Source organism: Podarcis melisellensis, assembly GCF_964234715.1.
Source record: "Podarcis melisellensis genome assembly, chromosome: 3".
In the NCBI taxonomy this organism is placed as follows: Eukaryota; Metazoa; Chordata; class Lepidosauria; order Squamata; family Lacertidae; genus Podarcis; species Podarcis melisellensis.
This window is the reverse complement of record NC_138530.1, coordinates 7,122,433-7,142,398: the sequence shown is the minus strand read 5'-3', so window position 1 is coordinate 7,142,398 and position 19,966 is coordinate 7,122,433. Positions and strand designations below refer to the sequence as shown.

Below are 19,966 nucleotides of genomic sequence, written 5' to 3'. Positions count from 1 at the left end.
CTTTGCTTCAGGATGAGAACAAAAATTGTGTAGAGGTGGTGTGGCGGCAGTGGCAGTGGGAGGCCCCATTAGCTAAAGTGGTACCCCAGTTTAAGAACAGTTTCAGGTTAAAAATGGACCTCCGGATCGAATTAAGTTCTTAACCCGAGGTACCACTCTATTTCTAATAACCCTCTCGCTCTCCAAATATTTGCCTGTTCATCTCTCCATCAGTCAGCTGACACACCCTTTTCTAAATTTTATTCTAACTTGAATGAAACAATGTGGGGTCCCAGGTAAGTCCCGCTCTGTATAATCGATCACATGGCACAGCGCGCACACCCCATTTAATTACAAATGCCCTTTAACTTTGGGGGACCCAGCCCCCTTAAATATTTTATTGTGGGGGGTCAAAAAAACCCTTGGCCCCTAGGAGTTGGCTCCCATGTCCTTGCCATAATCTGCTAAACAATATTTGTTGTGATGGTTCTGTGCTCTGGGGAAAAGGCTGGGGGGCAAGGCTGGCACTGGGTGCTTCAACAGGAGCTGCTACAAGTGCAAAATCAAGCTAGAAATGTAAAAGATTGTTTTTAACGTACAAAAGAAAAAAGAAACACATGCATGATCAGGATCAGGGAAGCTTGAATCAGCAGCAGCACAGGTCAGATTTTCCAGTTGTCTTAGCTGAACAGGTGCCAGAGATTGCTGGCTAAAATAGTCTAATCTCAGGCTGCAGTAACAGAAGCACAACATCCAAATCATGAATGGTTGTAGTTTCACTCCGTTCTACACAACTTGAGCACTGTGTCTTGTTCTGGATTTACATAGATTCACTTTGTTCTACACAAATTGTACACGCAACTTTGGTACTGTGTCTTGTTCTGGACACCACATTAAAAAGGAGGATGCTGTTCAAAGGAACAGGTTGGTGAAAAGATCTCCTAGGAATAAATGCTGTATTGGAAAATTTGGTCATCCAATCTCTGCTTAAAAACCTTGAAAGAAGGGAGGGTCCACTACCTCCCAAGGGAGACCGTTCCACTGTTGAACTGCTCTTGCTCTGAGAAATAATGCTTAGTCGAGTTCTCTTGTCTTGTGACTTGAAGGCATTGGGTTGAGTCCTACCATGTTTTATTTTATGACATAGTGGTATGGAAACAAACATTTTTAAAGATGCGTATTTTAATGAGCGGAATATTATGAGTCATGAGAGTTGAGAAGAGTGTAAGAATTCAACAGTGCTTAGTTTATTTTTTGATTGCTATTTTTTCCTCGTTGCTAAGATTGCTTTATTGGTTATGAATGCTGTAATACTTTATGAATCCCATAATATAGCTTTTGTTGTAATTGTGCTGCTTTGCTTACTTTTTTTTAGTTTTTTTGCTAATAGTGCTTTATAGCCTGTAGTTGTTTTACTGATGATTTGTTGATTGTCCTATATGATTTAAGTGATATTTGTCATGTTCCATTGCACCATTATTATTTATTGTTTGCAATATATTATTTCCCTGCATAGGGAAGATTTTAATGTTTGATGTCTCACCGTGTTTCAATTTTTTGGAAGCCGCTCAGAGTGGCTGGGGCAACCCAGTCAGATTGACAGTATATAAATAATAAATATTATTATTATTTAGTTTTTTGTGATTTCTGTGAATGAAAAGTGGCCTAGAAATAGAATGACTCAAATCAAGAAATCTAGAAAATTGAGACTGTTTCAGAGAATTGGGGGCACTGAGGGAGTTTCTAGTAGTAGTGGTAGTTCGGTGCTAGTGATAGCTATAAGTGATCGAATGCTTTGAGGAAGAATAAAATACCAGATAGCCACAGAATTGGAAGCAAACTCAGTTTTAATCGACAAAAGAGGTTTAGCATTAATCCATCTTGATTGGGAGGTGGATTCTTCCTCTGTTCTGATCGTACGCTGTTGGTCTTCCTTGCATCTCTCTTGAGCAGGCTCTCTACTGGTATGCCACACAGCAATAAATACTTGCAAAGCATTTTCCAACAGACTTCTCATTGGCATGGCATCCGGGGCGGCAATTTCCCCCCATAGTATTGCATGCCAATGCATTTCTTGGGCGGGGAACATGTTCTGCAGGAAAAAAATAGAAAACGCCAGAGACCTTAACACATATTTGCAAGTAAAGCAAAAAAAAAAATCTGTGAAAGCAGTTTTACACAATATGATACCCATTGTATAATAATAATAATAATAATAATAATAATAATAATAATAATAATAATAATTTATTAATACCCTGCCTATCTGGCTGGGTTTCCCCACACACTTTGGGTGGCTCCCAACAGAATATTAAAATAAGAATAAAACATTAAACATTAAAAATTCCCTAAACAGGGCTGCCGTCAGATGTCTTCTAAAAGTAAGATAGTTGTTTATTTCCTTGACATCTGATGGGAGAACATTCCACAGCGCAGGCACCACTACCAAGAAGGCCCTCTGCCTGGTTCCCTGTAACCTCACTTTGTACAAGGAGGGAACTGCCAGAAGGCCCTCAGAGCTGTTTTATGAATAGGCTGTTTTCATTCATATGTGCATATTTAGACATCCTTTACCCCAGTATTTTATTTTATTCTATTCTCTCTCTCTCTCTCTCTCTCTCTCTCTCTCTCTCTCTCTCTCTCTCTCTCTCTCTCTCTCTCTCTCTCTCTCTCTCCCTTTTTTGCACATAGAAAAACAGACCATGGCTAAGAGCATGTACAGCCTACTGATCACCATTGAAAACACTGCCATTAATGTGTGATTCACCCAAAGCGAAGTATTTCTAATGGAGTTCAATGAAAGATTGAAAACCTCCCGATGAAATCCTGTCCTGCCCACCATGTATGTTGCAATCTCCTATGTATGCTACAATTACCTTCATCCTTCAAAGCTTCATCATAGTCAGCTGGCAAAGCTGGGACTTGGCCCTGAAGGCCACGCAAGTCTTCCAAGTGCTTTCTCCATTGCTTTTGCTCATCGGCTTCATCAGACTGGGCAATCCCAAGGAAGACCACGGCAAAGAAAAGACAGACAAACTTCATGATTCTTCTAAGACTTGTTGTGTGCTGCTGAAAAGACTCCCAAGGATGAACTAGCAAATGTGATGCCTTCACAGAGTTCTTGCCTATATATGCAGGTGGGAAGCCAAGATGGCTGCCCTAATGGGACGGGTTCCATTGTTTTTGAAGTAGCACTCTAGATAAGGGTGTGAGATAAGGGTGAATTTGAGATTACTTCATCCTTAGCAACACAGTTCTCTTTGATGTTGCCCCAATCTGTAGACCTTTGACCAATGTTGCAATCTTTGCATTTGCACTACAGTGGTACCTCAGGTTACAGACGCTTCAGGTTACAGTCCCTTCAGGTTACAGACTCCGCTAACCCAGAAATAGTACCTTGGGTTAAGAACTTTGCTTCAGGATGAGAACAAAAATTGTGTAGTGGTGGTGTGGCGACAGCGGCAGTGGGAGGCCCCATTAGCTAAAGTGGTACCCCAGGTTAAGAACAGTTTCAGGTTAAAAATGGACCTCCAGATCGAATTAAGTTCTTAACCCGAGGTACCACTCTATTTCTAATAACCCTCTCGCTCTCCAAATATTTGCCTGTTCATCTCTCCATCAGTCAGCTGACACACCCTTTTCTAAATTTTATTCTAACTTGAATAAAACAATGTGGGGGTCCAGGTAAGTCCCTGTCTGTATAATCGATCACATGGCACAGCATGCACACCCCATTTACCGTATTTTTTGCTCTATAAGACTCACTTTTTCCCTCCTAAAAAGTAAGGGGAAATGTGTGCGCGTCTTATGGAGCCAATGTAGGCTGCACAGCTATCCCAGAAGTCAGAACACCAAGAGTCTACCACTCTTAACCACTATAGGAATATGGCCAGGTTTGTGAAAGATCTCCTAGGAATAAATACTGTATTGGAAAGTTTGGCCATCCAATCTCTGCTTAAAGGTTCTACTTGAGTGTAGGCCTAGCTCCTGACAACTCCCCCCCCCCCACTACCTGGGTTTTATCCTTATAGAATCGTAGAATTATAGAGACAGAAGGGACCCCGAGGGTCAGCTAGTCCCACCCCCTGCGGTGCAGGATTCTCAGCTGAAGCATCCATGACAGGTGGCCATCCAACCTCTGCTTGAAAACCTTGAAGGAAGGAGGGTCCACTACCTCCCAAGGGAGACCGTTCCACTGTTGAACTGCTCTTGCTCTCAGAAATAATGCTTAGTCGAGTTCTCTTTTATTGAAACTTGAAAGCATTGGGTTGAGTCCTATCATTTTTTATTTTATGACATAGTGGTATAGAAACACCTAAACAAACATTTTTAAAGATGTGTATTTTAATGAGCGGAATATTATGAGTCATGAGAGTTGAGAAGAGTGTATGAATTCAACAGTGCTTAGTTTATTTTTTGGTTGCTATTTTTTCCTCGTTAAGATTGCTTTATTGGTTATGAATGCTGTAACACTTTGTGAATCCCATAATATAACTTTTGTTGTAGTTGTGCTGCTTTGCTTATTTTTTTAGTTGTTTTGCTAATAGTCCTTTAACCTATAATTGTTTTACTGATGATTTGTTGAATGTTCTATATGATTTAAGTGATATTTGTCATGTTCCATTATCAGCTTACAATCTATTATTTCCCTGCACAGGAAGGTTTTTAATGTTTAATGTCTCACCATGTTTCAATTAATTGGAAGCCACTCACAGTGGCTGGGACAACCCAGTCAGATTGATAGTATATAAATAATAAATGTTGTTGTTGTTATTTGTTTATTTATTAGCTTTTTGTGATTCCTCTGAATGAAAAGTGGCATAGAAAGACAATCATACCTTGGGTTGAATTTGCTTCGGGATGAGCGCGTTCAAGTTGCACTCTGCAGCAACCTGGAAGTCATGGGTTTCGCCACTTGCGCATGCGCAGACGCTCAAAATGATGCCATGCGCAGAAGCGGCTAAAAGCGCTGTGCACGTGCGCAGACATGCCGTCGCTAGTTACGTTTGCTTCTCGATGCGTACGGGGCTCGGGCACGGATCCCGTTCGCATCCAGAGGTACCACTGTATAATAAATCAAATCAGGAAATCAAGAAAATTGTGACTGTTTCAGATAATTGGGGGGCACGAGGAGAGTTTGTAGTAGTAGTTACAGCAACAATGGTAGTTTAGTGCTAGTGATAACTAGAAGTGATCAAATGCTTCAAGGAAGAATAAAATGCTAGATAGCCACTGAATTGGAAGCAAACTCAGTTTTAATCAAAAAAAGAGGGTTAGCATTAATCCTTCTTGATTGGGAGGTGGATTCTTCCTCTGTTCCGATCGTACGCTGTTGGTCTGCCTTGCATCTCCCTTGAGCTGGCTCTCTACTGGAATCCCACACAGCAACACATATTTGCAAAGCATTTTCCAATAGACTTCTCATTGGCATAGCACCCGGGGCGGCAATTTCCCCCCATAGCATTGCATACCATGGCATTTCTTGGGCGGGGAACACCTTCTGCAGGAAAAAAAAAGAAAAGGCTAGAGACCTTTAACATGTTTATCAGGTAGTTCTCCTCTCTTTGGCTTAAAGGTAAAGGTAAAGGTACCCCTGCCCGTACGGGCCAGTCTTGACAGACTCTAGGGTTGTGCGCTCATCTCACTCTAGAGGCCGGGAGCCAGCGCTGTCTGCAGACACTTCCGGGTCACGTGGCCAGCGTGACAAGCTGCATCTGGCGAGCCAGCACAGCACATGGAACGCCGTTTATCTTCCTGCTGGTAAGCGGTCCCTATTTATCTACTTGCACCCAGGGGTGCTTTCGAACTGCTAGGTTGGCAGGCGCTGGGACCGAACGACGGGAGCGCACCCCGCTGCGGGGATTCGAACCGCCGACCATGCAATCGGCAAGTCCTAAGCGCTGAGGTTTTACCCACGGCACCACCCACGTGCTTAGCTTAGTCTTATCTCATTTTAACATAGCGGACACTCCTTTTCTGTAAGGTTTTCCAAATTAGAGCATAATATACCGTATTTTTTGCTCTATAGGACACACTTTCTCCCCTCCAAAAATTAAGGGGAAATGTTTGTGCGTCCTATGGAGCGAATGCAGGCTCCTTGGCTTCAGCGAAAGCAAAGCAAAGCCTCCAAAGCTCAGAGGGAGCACTCCCTCTGCGCTCTGGAGGCTACAAGTTGCTTTCGCTGAAGCCTGGAAAGCAAGAGGGGGCAGAGGCTGTGCGCAGCTAACCCCAAAGCCTTTGGAGCACAATGTGAGTTCTGGCTGTGCTCCAAAGGCTTCAGGGATACTTGCCTGAAGCCTTTGGAATGCAGCAAGACTCTCCTGGCTACAGCAAAGGAACCCGAAGCCTTTGGAACACAGCGCTAGTTCCCGCTGCGCTCTAAAGGCTTTGGGTGGCTATCCCTGAAGCCTTTGGAGCGCAGCGGGAACTCGCACTGTGCTCCAAAGGCTTCGGGGTTAGCTGCGCACAACCTCCGCAGGGCAGCAGGGTGCCTTCACCCCGCTGCCCTGCGGAGGCTTCAAAGGCTGTCCCCGAAGCCAGAACAGCGAGACGGAGCGCTGCACAGCGCTCCATCTCGCTGTTCTAGCTTGGAGATGGCTGCGCAAAAAACCAGCACTCCATCTCGCTGTTCTAGCTTGGGGATGGCTGCACCAAAAAACAGCGCTCCATCTCGCTTTTCTAGCTTGGGGAGAGCTGCGCAAAAAAAACAGTGCTGCATCTCATTGATCTAGCTTGCGGATGGCTGTGGCAAGGCCGAGAGGCTCAGTGGTTTAAACCACAGCATCACCTGTGTCCCTTGCTCATGGCTACAAAGATTCCTGTAGAAAGCAGGCCAGAAAGCAAGCCCCTCCTTTCAGGAGTCCTCTTTACTTCGTAGCTCTGACTAGGAGTTCTCGAGTGAAACTAATCCCAATGGGATTTGCATTTGGTGCAAAAACTAAAAGGTGCCAAAGTCCTCATTTGTAGAGGTAAAATCAGGACCAGATTCCTAGTTGTTCCTTTGCCACTGCGGCTTTACTTGCCCCACACCTAATGTTATATGAAGTCAGGTGTGGGGCAGGGAGCCATGACTGGATGAAAACAGACTTTGGGCCCAAATTAGAATCCCTGATGGGTCTAATTTGACCCATGAGCCAAAGGCTCCCAAGACTCGTTTTAGATAACACATGTCATCCTGTGTCCTCTGTAGCTCTCTCAAAGGCTTTAGGGCTCATATCTGACATTCAGAATGTGGTTGCAAGGCAAATCCTGGGTGTTTGGTGAGTGACTGAGAAGTTAGAAAGTGGCAGCATCTTTCCTTCAGAACCAGTAGTGATGCTGATATGTCTAAACAAAAGTGGTGGCCAAATTGCTCTTGTGTATATACTGTGCCTGTGTGCAAATTAACTGACTCTTGCCTGGGTGAAGAGACAGGATTCTGGAAACAGCTAAGGTAAGAATCTGTGGGACCTTGCATGATGCCCTTCAACTCTAGACCTAGTGGTAGAAGCCAGCAGATGCAGGAGAATGAGGGCATGAGAAAAGAAACAAATTGGAAAGGTGAAGGAACCACAATGATATGAACACACTATTGCAAGAGGAGGGGAAAGAAAGAGAAAGGGGGGGAGGGATAAGTATTTGCTTAATTCTACTCACCCGCTGGCATTTGGGCATCATCTTCTGCTAAAACATCAGGATTTGGCTTAGCCGTTGCCTGGAAAACCAAGAAGGCCAAAGCCAAGAGAACGAAAGCAGTCTTCATGGTGCACAATTGGCTGAGATCTCAGAATTGGAGGAGAGAACAGCAAGGCTGAAGAATGGTTGAAGGACGAGATTGCAGAAACCCTTTATTTATACGGAATTTTGTGGCAGTGGGCCAGCGAATTTATGACCAGTAAACTTCTCAGTTGTGGAATGAATAGCCTCAGGGCAAACATCCTGCAACATCTGTCAAAACCCCACCTGGATAGTAAATCATGTGGGAGTATTTGCTGATTATTGGGCAATTATAGTCATGGTGATCCTTTGCAACACAGTGGAGGACCAAGAATAAATGCATCACCCCAAACATCTTAATCTGATGGCTTTATGCAGTTGTCAAATAGTATATGCAATAAGATAGGAGCTGGGGGCATTTATTTAAATGGCTATGAACTGGACTGCAGTGGAGTAGGGAATTAAAAGCCCACAATCATGCAACAATATCAGCGAAGCACCAAAGGGTAAAAGTGCCTTATCAAAAGAAACCAGTGAGTGAAGTGGAACATTAGGAATCAGAAAGTCCAGAAGGTAGTTTGGTCCCAAGAACCTTGAAGATAGACTTCAAAGAATTGGAAGGGGCTCCCTCAGCCTGAAATGCAAAATGAGCGTTGCACCCCATAGTTGCCTTTGACTGGACAGCATAGACCTGCATAATGGCCTTGTACAAGCAGGTGAATTCTGTGGCCCCTTGAGAGTGGTGAAAGCACTGAAACAGGACACGAGGTGTTGGGTCAAAACTGTCCAAAACTTCACAGACTATCAGACACAAGCAGGTTTGCATGGCAGTAGGACAAGGATAAATTCCTCATTCCGCCTCAGCCTTCACTGATTGAATGGGACTCCGTTGTGGCTGGGAAATGCCCCAACTCCTTCGTTGAGAACCACTCAGCATTGAACGCTGTCATGGGGCAAGCCAAGCATCCAGGCTATTGCTTGATGACTGGAGTGGAAGATTCCACAGATGTTTCAACCTGAGCTTAGGGTGTGCTCTGATGGTGTTTCCTGCTTGGCAGGGGGTTGGACTCGATGGCCCTTGTGGTCTCTTCTAACTCTATGATTCTATGATTCTAATCCATCCCATCAGGGGCCACTCATTACTATGCTGATTCTACCCTGTGCCATTTTCGCCACAAGGAGTTACTGTGACACCACAGCTCAACTACCACCATACTGTTAATACTGGGGTGTGGGACATGCCCAAGTGACTCACTTGGGTAGCAGTTGGGGGATCATCTTACTCGATTCCAGGGGGGGTTAAGGTGGATTTTTATGGAGGGAACTCTATATAACCCTACCTCCAAAGCATGGGAACCTAAGTCTATCAGACACAAGCAGGTTTAGCATGGCAGTAGGACAAGGATATATTCCTCATTCCGCTGGTCATGTTGTGTGGATGCCTGATGATCATCTTCCAAAGCAACTACTCTATTCCGAACTTAAAAATGGAAAGTGTAATGCTGGTGGTCAACAAAAGCGGTTTAAAGACTCTCTCAAGGCAAATCTAAAACAATGTAGTATAAACACTGACAACTGGGAAACACTGGCCTGCAAGTGCTCCAATTGGAGAACAGCCTTTCCCAAAGGTGTCATGGGCTTTGAAGATGCTCAAACTCAGGATGAAAGGGAGAAATGTGCTAAGAAGAAAGCACGCTTGGCAAACCCTCACCGTGATCAATTCCAGCCTGGGAACAAATGCCCCCACTGTGGAAGGATGTGTGGGTCCAGAATTGGCCTCCACAGCAACTTATGGACTCATTGTTAAAACTGTGCCTATGGAAGACAATCTTACTCGGCTATGAGTGATCGCCAAAGAAGTTCCGGCCCCCACAGTGTGGCGCCCAGTGCCAGCCACATTTTGTTACGTTTGTTGACTGAACTAAAAAGTTTCTTGAGTCCATTTTTTAAAAAATAAAATCCTCATATTTTTGTCATTTTGTCACTGCCCACCCCCGTGATGACACTTGGGGTGGCCCGCACCCCCCCTTCCTCCACCACTGAGTCCACCACCTCCTGAGGGACACCATACCACTGACAGACCTTACTGTCAGACAGTTCTTCCTGAAGTTGGGTTGGTATCTCCTTTGTTGTAACTTGAAGCCATTGGTTTGAGTCCTGCCCTCTGGAGCAGGAGGAAACAAGCTTGTCCTTGGGCTAGATCTCACTCCTATGTTGACCCAGAACAGCACACCCGCTCTCCAGCTGCAAAGACTATTTACCACTCATTTATAAATTGTTTGAATTGCCCCAATATTCGCTCGTTGAAATGGAAATAATGAAGTTCAAATATCCTTTTTTTATGACAGTTACAGGAAGAGTGGATGCAAAGGACTTTATTTCCCGGATGACCTCCTGCACTGCGGCTGCCTGCTGCTGCAAGAACAGCCTGCCAAGAGAAGGGCCTTTCCTCAAGGACAGAGCATATGCTTGGCATGCAGAAAGTTCATCTCTAGGTTTTACTGGAAAAGGATGCCTGTCTGAAATGGTGGAGAGATGCTGCCATTCAGTGCAGACAAACCTGAGCTAGATGAATCAGCGGTCTGACTCTGGATAAAGCCATCTCCCATGTTCCACAATACGATGCTCCAAGGACACCCACACGTCTTTGCAAACCTGCCTCCAGCTCTTTTATTTCCCTTCTCTTCCTTCCCCCTCCCCTTTTAGGAAGATCACCCACTCTGAGACCCCACAGCTAATTTTCCCCTGGCCTCTTCGCTGTAACAAGTAGGACCAATTCAGCCAGCTAGCCCTAGGGATTATCTAATTGATTTTTTAATTTTATTGTTATTCATGTTTTTATACTGTATTTTATGCAGCTTTTATAATTAAGTGTTTTAAAGTATTTTGATTTTGTTGTTAACTGCCCTGAGCCTGGTTTTTGAACTGGGAAGGGCGGGGTATAAATAAAAATTATTATTATTATTATTATTATTATTATTATTATTATTATTATTATACTTACGGTGAAAGGCCTGGAAATGGATTGGGACATAGGGACATTTGCCCCACCTGCCAGCAGTCAGGACAAAGGGGGATTGCGAAGAGCTCCAAAAGGACCTCTCCAAACTAAATGAATGGGTGACAAAATGGGAAAGTGAGCAAATGCAATGTGAGCAAATGCAAAGTGGCAAAAGGATATTAGTTTCAAACAGATGGCCATAGGGTGGTCCATTGGTGGTGCCTGACCAGGAACAAGACCTTGGGGTCATGGTAGATTTCTCAAGCAAGATGTTCACCCAGTCTGTGAAAAATGCAAATTCTGAGCTAGGCATTGTAGGGAAGCAGTGGGAAATAAAACTGCCAATATCATAAGCGTTGTTCTGTGCATAATAATAATAATAATAATAATAATAATAATAATAATAATAATTTATTATTTATACCCCACCCATCGGGCCACTCTGGGCGGCTTCCAACAGAACACCAAAATACAATAACCTATTAAACATTAAAAGCTTCCCTAAACAGGGCTGCCTTCAGATGTCTTCTAAAAGTCTGGTAGTTGTTTTTCTCTTTGCCATCTGGTGGGAGGGCATTCCACAGGGCGGATGCCACTAGCGAGAAGGCCCTCTGCCTGGTTCCCTGTAACTTGGCTTCTTGCAGCGAGGAAACCACCAGAAGGCCCTTGGTGCTGGACCTTGGTGTCCAGGCAGAACGATGGAGGTGGAGACGCTCCTTCAGGTGACTGTGTGTAATGCCTCCCCCCACCCTCAGGACACAGTGTCTGGAAAGTGGTGTGGCGGTCATATCCCATATCCTTCTTAGGCTCTAGAGGGATCTTGCAAGATGCAGTCAGGACAAACCTTTCTCTTGGCAGCACTTTCTGGAGCTGTAAGGCATGATATGGCCTTCTCTACTGGGGAGGCAGGTGGATGGCAGCCACCCTCTTTAATGTTTCTGGCCTGTGGCAGTCTTCTTCCCCATATGGCCCACTGGACTGTCTTAGAAAGGCAAGACAGCCCAGGTTAGACCCCCCATACTGTGACCCACCCCTCCAATATTTCACAAATGAAAATAGGGGTGTCCGATTCAATAATAATAATAATAATGATGATGATGATGATGATGATGATGTCCATCTGACTGGGCTGCCCCAGCCACTCTGAGCAGCTTCCAACACATATAGAAACATAAGAAAGCATTAAACAAGGGGAAGCAGGTGGCACTGTTTTCGTGTGCTGCTCTGGTTCGCCAGAAGTGGCTTAGTCATGCTAGCCACATGACCCCGAAGCTGTACGCCAGCTCCCTCGGCCAATAAAGCGAGATGAGCACCGCAACCCCTGAGTCGGTCACGACTGGACCTAATGGTCAGGGGTCCCTTTCCCTTTCCCTTTTAAAGCATTAAACATTTAAAAATGTCCCCATACAGGGCTGCCTTCAGATGTCTTCTAAAGATTTGTATATGAAAATGCCTGAAGAAGTGTGCATGCACACGAAAGCTCATACCAATAACAAACTTGGTTGGTCTCTAAGGTGCTACTGGAAGGATTTTTAAAATTTTGTTTTATTTTGTTTATTTTGTTTCGACAACGGCAGACCAACACAGCTACCTACCTGTAACTAAAGATTTGTCTAGTTACTTATCTCCTTGGCTGGTGAAGTCGCATAACTTCAAACCCTCCAACATTTCTCTAATGAAAATAGGGACGTCCTGAGGAGAAGAGGGACATTCCGGGATCAAATCAGAAACTGAAAGGGCTTCTCTAAATCAGGGACTACCCTGGAAAATAGGGACACTTGGAGCGTCAGCCCATCACAATAGTGTGTTGGAACTACAATCAAGTAAAATGTCTATGTGACTGGTGTAGCTATCCCATGATTGCAGAAGTCCTGTGCAGGACTTAGGTTCCCATCACTTGAGGGTAGGGTTATATAGAGTTCCCTTTATAAAAATCCAACTTAACCCCCCTGGAACTGAGGAAGATGACCCCCCAACTGCTACCCAATTGAGTCACTTGGGCATGTCCCACACCCCAGTATTAACAGTATGGTGGTAGTTGAGCTGCGGTGTCACAGTAACTCCTTGTGGCAAAAATGGCATAGGGCTGAATCAGGATAGTAATGAGGGGACCCTGATGGGAAGGATTAGCTTTGGCACACCCTAAGCTCAGGTTGAAACATCTGCCTGGCTGCAATCTTCCACTCCAGTCATCAAGCAATAGCCTGGATGCTTGGCTTGCCCCATGACGGAGTTCAATGCTGGATGGTTCTCAATAAGGGAGTTGGGGCATTTCCCAGCCACAACGGAGTCCTATTCAATCAGTGAAGGCTGAGGCGGAATGAGGAATTTATCCTTGTCCTACTGCCATGCAAACCTGCTTGTGTCTGATAGTCTGTGATGTTTCGGACAGTTTTGACCCAACACCTCGTGTCCTGTTTCAGTGCTTTCACCACTCTCAAAGGGCCACAGAATTCACCTGCTTGGACAAGGCCATTATTCAGGTCTATGCTGTCCAGTCAAAGGCAACTATGGGGTGCAACGCTCATTTTGCATTTCAGGCTGAGGGAGCCCCTTCCAATTCTTTGAAGTCTATCTTCAAGGTTCTTGGGCCCAAACTACGTTCTGGACTTTCTGATTCCTAATGTTCCACTTCGCTCACTGGTATCTTCTGATAGCGCACTTTTACCCTTTGGTGCTTCACTGATATTGTTGCATGATTGTGGGCTTTTAATTCCCTACTCCACCCCAGTCCAGTTCATAGCCATTTAAATAAATGCCCCCAGCTCCTACCTTATTGCATATACTATTTGACTACTGCATAAAGCCGTCAGATTAAGATGTTTGGGGTGATGCATTTATTCTTGGTCCTCCACTGTGTTGCAAAGGATGACTATAATTGCCCAATAATCAGCAAATACTCCCACATGATTTACTATCCAGGTGGGGTTTTGACAGATGTTGCAGGATGTTTGCCCTGCGGCTATTTATTCCACAACTGAGAAGTTTACTGATCATAAATTCACTGGCTCACTGCCACAAAATTCTGTATAAATAAAGGGTTTCTGCAATCTCGTCCGTCAACCATTCTTCAGCCTTGCTCTTCTCTCCTCCAATTCTGAGATCCCAGCCAATTGTGCACCATGAAGACTGCTTTCGTTCTCTTGGCTTTGGCCTTCTTGGTTTTCCAGGCAACGGCTAAGCCAAATCCTGATGTTTTAGCAGAAGATGATGCCCAAATGCCAGCGGGTGAGTAGAATTAAGCAAAAACTTATCCCTCCCCCCCTTCTCTTTCTTTCCCCTTCTCTTGGAATAGTGTGTCCATATCATTGTGGTTCCTTCACCTTTCCAATTTGTTTCTTTTCTCATGCCCTCAATCTCCTGCATCTGCTGGATTCTACCACTAGGACTAGAGTTGAAGGGCATCATGCAAGGTCCCACAGATTCTGACATTAGCTGTTTCCAGAATTCTGTCTCTTCACCCAGCCAAAAGTCAGTTGATTTGCACACAAGAAGACACAGTATGTACACAAGAGCAATTTGGCCACCACTTTTGTTTAGACATATCAGCATCACTATTGGTTCTGAAGGAAAGATGCTGCCACTTTCTAACTTCTCAGTCACTCACCAAACACCCAGGATTTGCCTTGCAACCACATTCTGAATGTCAGATATGAGCCCTAAAGCCTTTGAGAGAACTACAGAGGACACAGGATGACATGTGTTATCTAAAACGAGTCTTGGGAGCCTTTGGCTCATGGGTCAAATTAGACCCATCAGGGATTCTAATTTGGGCCCAAAGTCTGTTTTCATCCAGTCATGGCTCCCTGCCCCACACCTGACTTCATATAACATTAGGTGTGGGGCAAGTAAAGCCGCAGTGGCAAAGGAACAACTAGGAATCTGGTCCTGATTTTACCTCTACAAATGAGGACTTTGGCACCTTTTAGTTTTTGCACCAAATGCAAATCCCATTGGGATTAGTTTCACTCGAGAGTTCCTGGTCAGAGCTACCAAGTAAAGAGGACTCCTGAAAGGAGGGGCTTGCTTTCTGGCCTGCTTTCAACAGGAATCTTTGTAGCCATGAGCAAGAGACACGGGTGATGCTGTGGTTTAAACCACTGAGCCTATTGGGCTTGCCAATCGGAAGGTCGGTGGTTTGAATCCACATGACAGGGTGAGCTCCTGTTGCTCTTTCCCAGTTAGCAGTTCAAAAGCATATCAGCACAAGTAGATAAACAGGTACCACTGCAGCAGGAAGGTTAACTGTGTTTCCGTATGCTGTGGCACTCGTCATGGTGTCCCGTTGTGCCAGAAACAGTTTAGTCATGCTGGCCACATTATCCGGAAAGCTGGCTGCAGAGAAATGCCAGCTCTCTCAGCCTGAAATGCGACATGAGGGTCACACCCCATAGTCGCCTTTGACTGGACTTAACCGCCCAGGGGTCCTTTACCTTTACCTGTAACCATGGCTTGAATTCAAGCTGAGGAAGCAAAGACTCCAGAGCACTTCTGAGTGTACTTTCAATCCTTCCCTTTGATTTGAATCACCAATACTTGGTGATGGACAGTTGGCCAGCATCACCTATCTGTCAAAAGTGGTCCAGTTCTCCCTTCGGCAGCACATATACTAAATTAGAATGATACAGAGAAGATTAGCAAAAGTAGTCCAGTTCTGCATCTCAGCCACTGACTGCTGGATCTAGTTTCTTTCATATAGACCCATTCCAATATGGCTTCAGGTTTGGGCATGACTTTGGTCACCCTGACGGATGACTTTTATCGGAAGTGATGTGGTTCTAAACCAGAGTTTCACAAACATGGGTCTCCAGCTGTTTTTGGACTACAATTCCCATCTTCCCAAGCCACTGTTTCTGCTAGCTAGGGATGATGGGAGTTGTAGCCCCCAAACAGCTGGAGACCCAAGTTTGGGACACCCTGGTCTACTTTCTTGACTCTCCTTAACTTCTCAGTGGCTTTCAGTACCATGAGAACAGAGGGTTAGGGGCACAACTTTGCAGTGTCTCCACTCCTCTCTTAAGGGCCACCAAGAGGGAATAGAATCGGGATGCTACCATTTAGACCTATAGCATTGACACTGTGCGGTCCCTTAATGTTCCATATTGCCTCCCTTGCTGTTTAACATTTATGTGACACCACTGGGAGATGTTATCCAGAGATCAGAATGCCCATCTCTCTCCCTCCATTCTGTCTGAATCAGGAGAAGCTGTGCAGGTGCTGGGCCAGTGTCTGGAGGCAGATGGGATGGGGGTCAATAAACAGAAGCTGCATCCTTATTTCTTGGATATGAGAATTTCGAAGACAGTTACTGTATTCTGGATAGGGCACCAGACCTCCCGAAGGAGCAAGTGCGCTGCTTGGAGGTGCTCCTTCATTTTAGATGGGCAACGAGTGCCTATGCCCAGTAATCACTGACAGTCTCCGATGTAGACTTTAATGAGCTCTGTGTGGATCTGACCTTGAAAGTGGTCCAGATGTTGAGGCTGGCACTGCAGCCCAGATGCAATGGGGCACCATTGGACAGGAACACATCCTGTACTGGCTGCCAGTGAGAGAACAGGTCTGATTCCAGGTAGTGACTAAGAATGATGGAAAAATTTCATTTGGTTAGCAGTTAAAGGTTTAGCTCCCTAATTCACACTTTCCTGGAAAATACACAAATGGAAACACAGCCATCCTTCAAAATTGACACATTACTCAATTTTGTTTTTAAATATTTTTTATAAAGAAAAATGCAAAGATTATCGTCAAATATCTTCTCTTTTTTTGGTCCAAATGAAAACATTAATCTAGAGGGGCAAAGAAAAAGAGAATAACAGACAATACTGGGGTAAAGCATGTCTAAATAGGCACATATTAATGAAAATGGCATGCAACAAGTACCATATTATGTACAACTGCTTTGGGAAAATGTCTGTCTTTGCTTGCAAAATATGGGTTTATTAGCTGGTGAATTTTCATGAGGACTTTTTAAAAAATAAAATCTGCAAACTAGTATGGAAAGATGGTGAATGGAACTTTGTTTTTTTTTGGGGGGGTGGAAAATGGGGACTTCAGAAAAACTGAATTTGACCAACTCACCCAATTCTATTTGCTGGCAACGAGGCTGAGGTCTTGTTCAGAAAGAAACAAGATCTCTGACCATTCTGCAGAGTAGCCTTACCAAAACCTGTGCAGATGTATAACCACAGATGTATAACCACAGTATTTACAACAGTATAACCAGCAGCACCTGTGTAGAGAAGTGAAAGTCCATGTTATATCATCATTATCATTAATTTTATTTTGGTTAGACACTTTTCTTACCACATAACTCAAAGAGCGGTTTACAGTAACCCCCCCCCCAAAAAAAACCCCACAACAATAAAAATGAGAACCAAAGCTAACAAAAAAAAGGTGGGAACATATATTATGCTCTAATTTGGAAAGCTTTACAGAAAAGCAGTGTCCACTGTGTTAAAGTGAGGTAAGACTAAGCTAAGCCAAAGAGAGGAGAGCTACCTGAGAAGCATGTTAAAGGTCTCTTGCCTTTTCTTTTTTTTCCTGCAGAGGATGTTCCCCGCCCAAGAAATGCCATGGTATGCAATGCTATGGGGGGAAATTGCCGCCCCGGATGCTATGCCAATGAGAAGCCTGTTGGGAAATGCTTTGCAAGTATGTATTGCTGTGTGGGATTCCAGTAGAGAGCCAGCTCAAGGGAGATGCAAGGAAGACCAAGAGCGTATGATCGGAACAGAGGAAGAATGCACCTCCCAATCAAGATGGATTAATGCTAACCCTCTCTTTTTTGATTAAAACTGAGTTTGCTTCCAATTCAGTGGCTATCTAGTATTTTATTCTTCCTCAAAGCATTTGATCACTTCTAGTTATCACTAGCGCTAAACTACCATTGTTGCTGTAACTACGACTACAAACTCCCCCCGTGCCCCCAATTATCTGAAACAGTCACTGATTTCTTGATTTGATTTATTATACAGTGGTACCTCTGGATGCGAACGGGATCCGTGCCGGAGCCCCGTTCGCATCTTGAAGCAAACGTAGCTAGCGATGGCACGTCTGCGCACGCACGCGTCAAATTTAGATGCTTTTGCGCGTGACATCATTTTGAGCGTCTGCGCATGCGCAAGCGGCGAAACCCAGAAGTAATGCGCTCCGTTACTTCTGGGTTGCCACAGAGTGCAACTCGAACGTGCTCATCCCAAAGCACATTCAACGCGAGGTATTCCTGTATTTCTATGCCACTTTTCACTCAGAGGAATCACAAAAAGATAATAAATAAGCAACAACAACAACATTTATTATTTATATACTGGCAATCTGACTGGGTTGTCCCAGCCACTGTGAGTGGCTTCCAATGAATTGAAACATGGTGAGACATCAAACATTAAAAAAACTTCCCTATGCAGGGAAATAATATATTACAAGCTGATAATGGAATGTGACAAATATCACTTAAATCATACAGAACATTCAACAAATCATCAGTAAAACAACTACAGGCTATAAAGCACTATTAGCAAAGCAACTGAAAAAAAAAGCAAAGCAGCACAATTACAACAAAAGTTATATTATGAGATTCACAAAGTACTACAGCATTCATAACCAATAAAGCAATCTTAACAAGAAAAAAATAGCAACGAAAAAATAAACTAAGCACTGTTGAATTCATACGCTCTTCTCAACTCTCATGACTCATAATATTCCACGCATTAAAATACACATCTTTAAAAATGTTTGTTTAGGTGTTTGTATACCACTATATCATAAAATAAAACATGGCAGGACTCAAACCAATGCCTTCAAGTCACAAGACAAGAGAACTCGACTAAGCATTATTTCTGAGAGCAAGAGCAGTTCAAGAGTGGAACGGTCTCCCTTGGGAGGTAGTGGACCCTCCTTCCTTTAAGGTTTTCAAGCAGAGGTTGGATGGCCACCTGTCATGGATGCTTCAACGGAGATTCCTGCACTGCAGGGGGTGGGACTAGCTGACCTTCGGGGTCCCTTCTGACTCTACAATTCTACGATTCTACAAGGATACAACCCAGGTAGTGGTGGTGAAAGTTGTCAGGAGCTCGGCCTACACCCGAGTAGAACCCTGACAGAGACACATGCCCGACTGGCAAGTTCTCTCCCTCCTGGTTGATCGTTTGGGAGCTTCAAAAGCTTTCTTCAGCCCAAACATCATAGTGACTGATGGCAACAGACACCAGCACACTTAGGGATCCGCAGAGTTTGCACAGTTTGCTTAACAGACCTCAGCAACTCAGCATTTTGGCTAATCTACTTTATTTACATATAAATACACACGGAGCACTGCAACATGGCTCCCTCTCTCTCTCTAGCATCAGACCGCAAAGAGAAAAAGAACAAAGGACAATAGTCCAACTTCACGGAACACAGTAACACAAACATCCTGTTTCCATCACTTCCCACTCTGTGGAGTCAAAACATATGCCATCATGTGATAGACAATAATCCCATGACTGCAATCATGGAGCAGGAATTCTAACAGAAGGGAAGGAAGGTTTTTTTTGTGACTGGAAGATCCAGCTTCTAATCTCATGAAGGAATTTTACCAGGGCTCTTCAATTCCCCTTTGGGGAAGGATTGCTGAAGTCATCTTGTTCCTGCCTGATCTGAGCTTTTTGCTACTTCTGCTAATGGTGCTTTGCTCAAAAGGTGCTGGGCATTCAAGCCCTTCTGCCTCTGTGCCCCACACCCAAGTTTCCATTCCTGGCAAATAAGCTTTGCACTTCCGCTTGTGCAACGGGGCTTCGCACCCCCTCCTTCCCTCAAACACCCCCACGCGCCCCCCAAATGGCTTGTGAGTATGGGCGAACTCCCAGAATGGCACACAGGGGTATGAGAGGGGGGAACCTGGCAAGCTCAAATGCTTAGGATTGCCTTGATGTGGCCTTGATGAAGGCTGAATTCCTTCCTCTATCCTCCGATGTCACACTCACCTTTCTAAAACAATTGCCTAATCTAAGATAGGAACCTATGTATTACAAACACTGTGTCCTTTTAAAAAATAGAATAAAATGCAAGCAGTGGGGCTAAAATATCACAAATTGCACACACACACGTGTAGCATTTCTCTGCTGATCCAAAGCACACAAGATAAGACCTGCTTTATTGCAGATAACTTTGTTTTATTATCACCGTGCTAATTTAACACCTGTTAACACTTGGCCCGATAAAGGCTACTCATATTTACATTCCGGAGTTTCCGTCCCAGTTTGTGTGTAGGCATGTGTACAATATACATATAAATCTTTTTCTCCGTAGAAA

At 44.3% G+C, this 19,966-nt stretch overlaps 3 long non-coding RNA genes across 3 annotated transcripts; 1 reads left to right on the top strand and 2 right to left on the bottom strand.

Moving 5' to 3' along the window:
- Window positions 1-1,808: 1,808 nt before the first annotated feature.
- On the bottom strand, window positions 1,809-3,159 carry LOC309366226. Its single transcript, XR_014166593.1, has 2 exons — window positions 2,856-3,159; window positions 1,809-2,071 (listed from the first exon to the last, which is right to left on the bottom strand). It is a non-coding gene; the product is annotated as an uncharacterized lncRNA (long non-coding RNA).
- Window positions 3,160-5,216: 2,057 nt separating this feature from the next.
- Window positions 5,217-7,774, bottom strand: LOC309366225. The gene is made up of 2 exons (XR_014166592.1): window positions 7,615-7,774; window positions 5,217-5,479 (listed from the first exon to the last, which is right to left on the bottom strand). It is a non-coding gene; the product is annotated as an uncharacterized lncRNA (long non-coding RNA).
- A 5,963-nt stretch (window positions 7,775-13,737) lies between these two features.
- Window positions 13,738-17,488, top strand: LOC309366202. The gene is made up of 2 exons (XR_014166569.1): window positions 13,738-13,903; window positions 17,225-17,488. It is a non-coding gene; the product is annotated as an uncharacterized lncRNA (long non-coding RNA).
- Window positions 17,489-19,966: the final 2,478 nt, after the last annotated feature.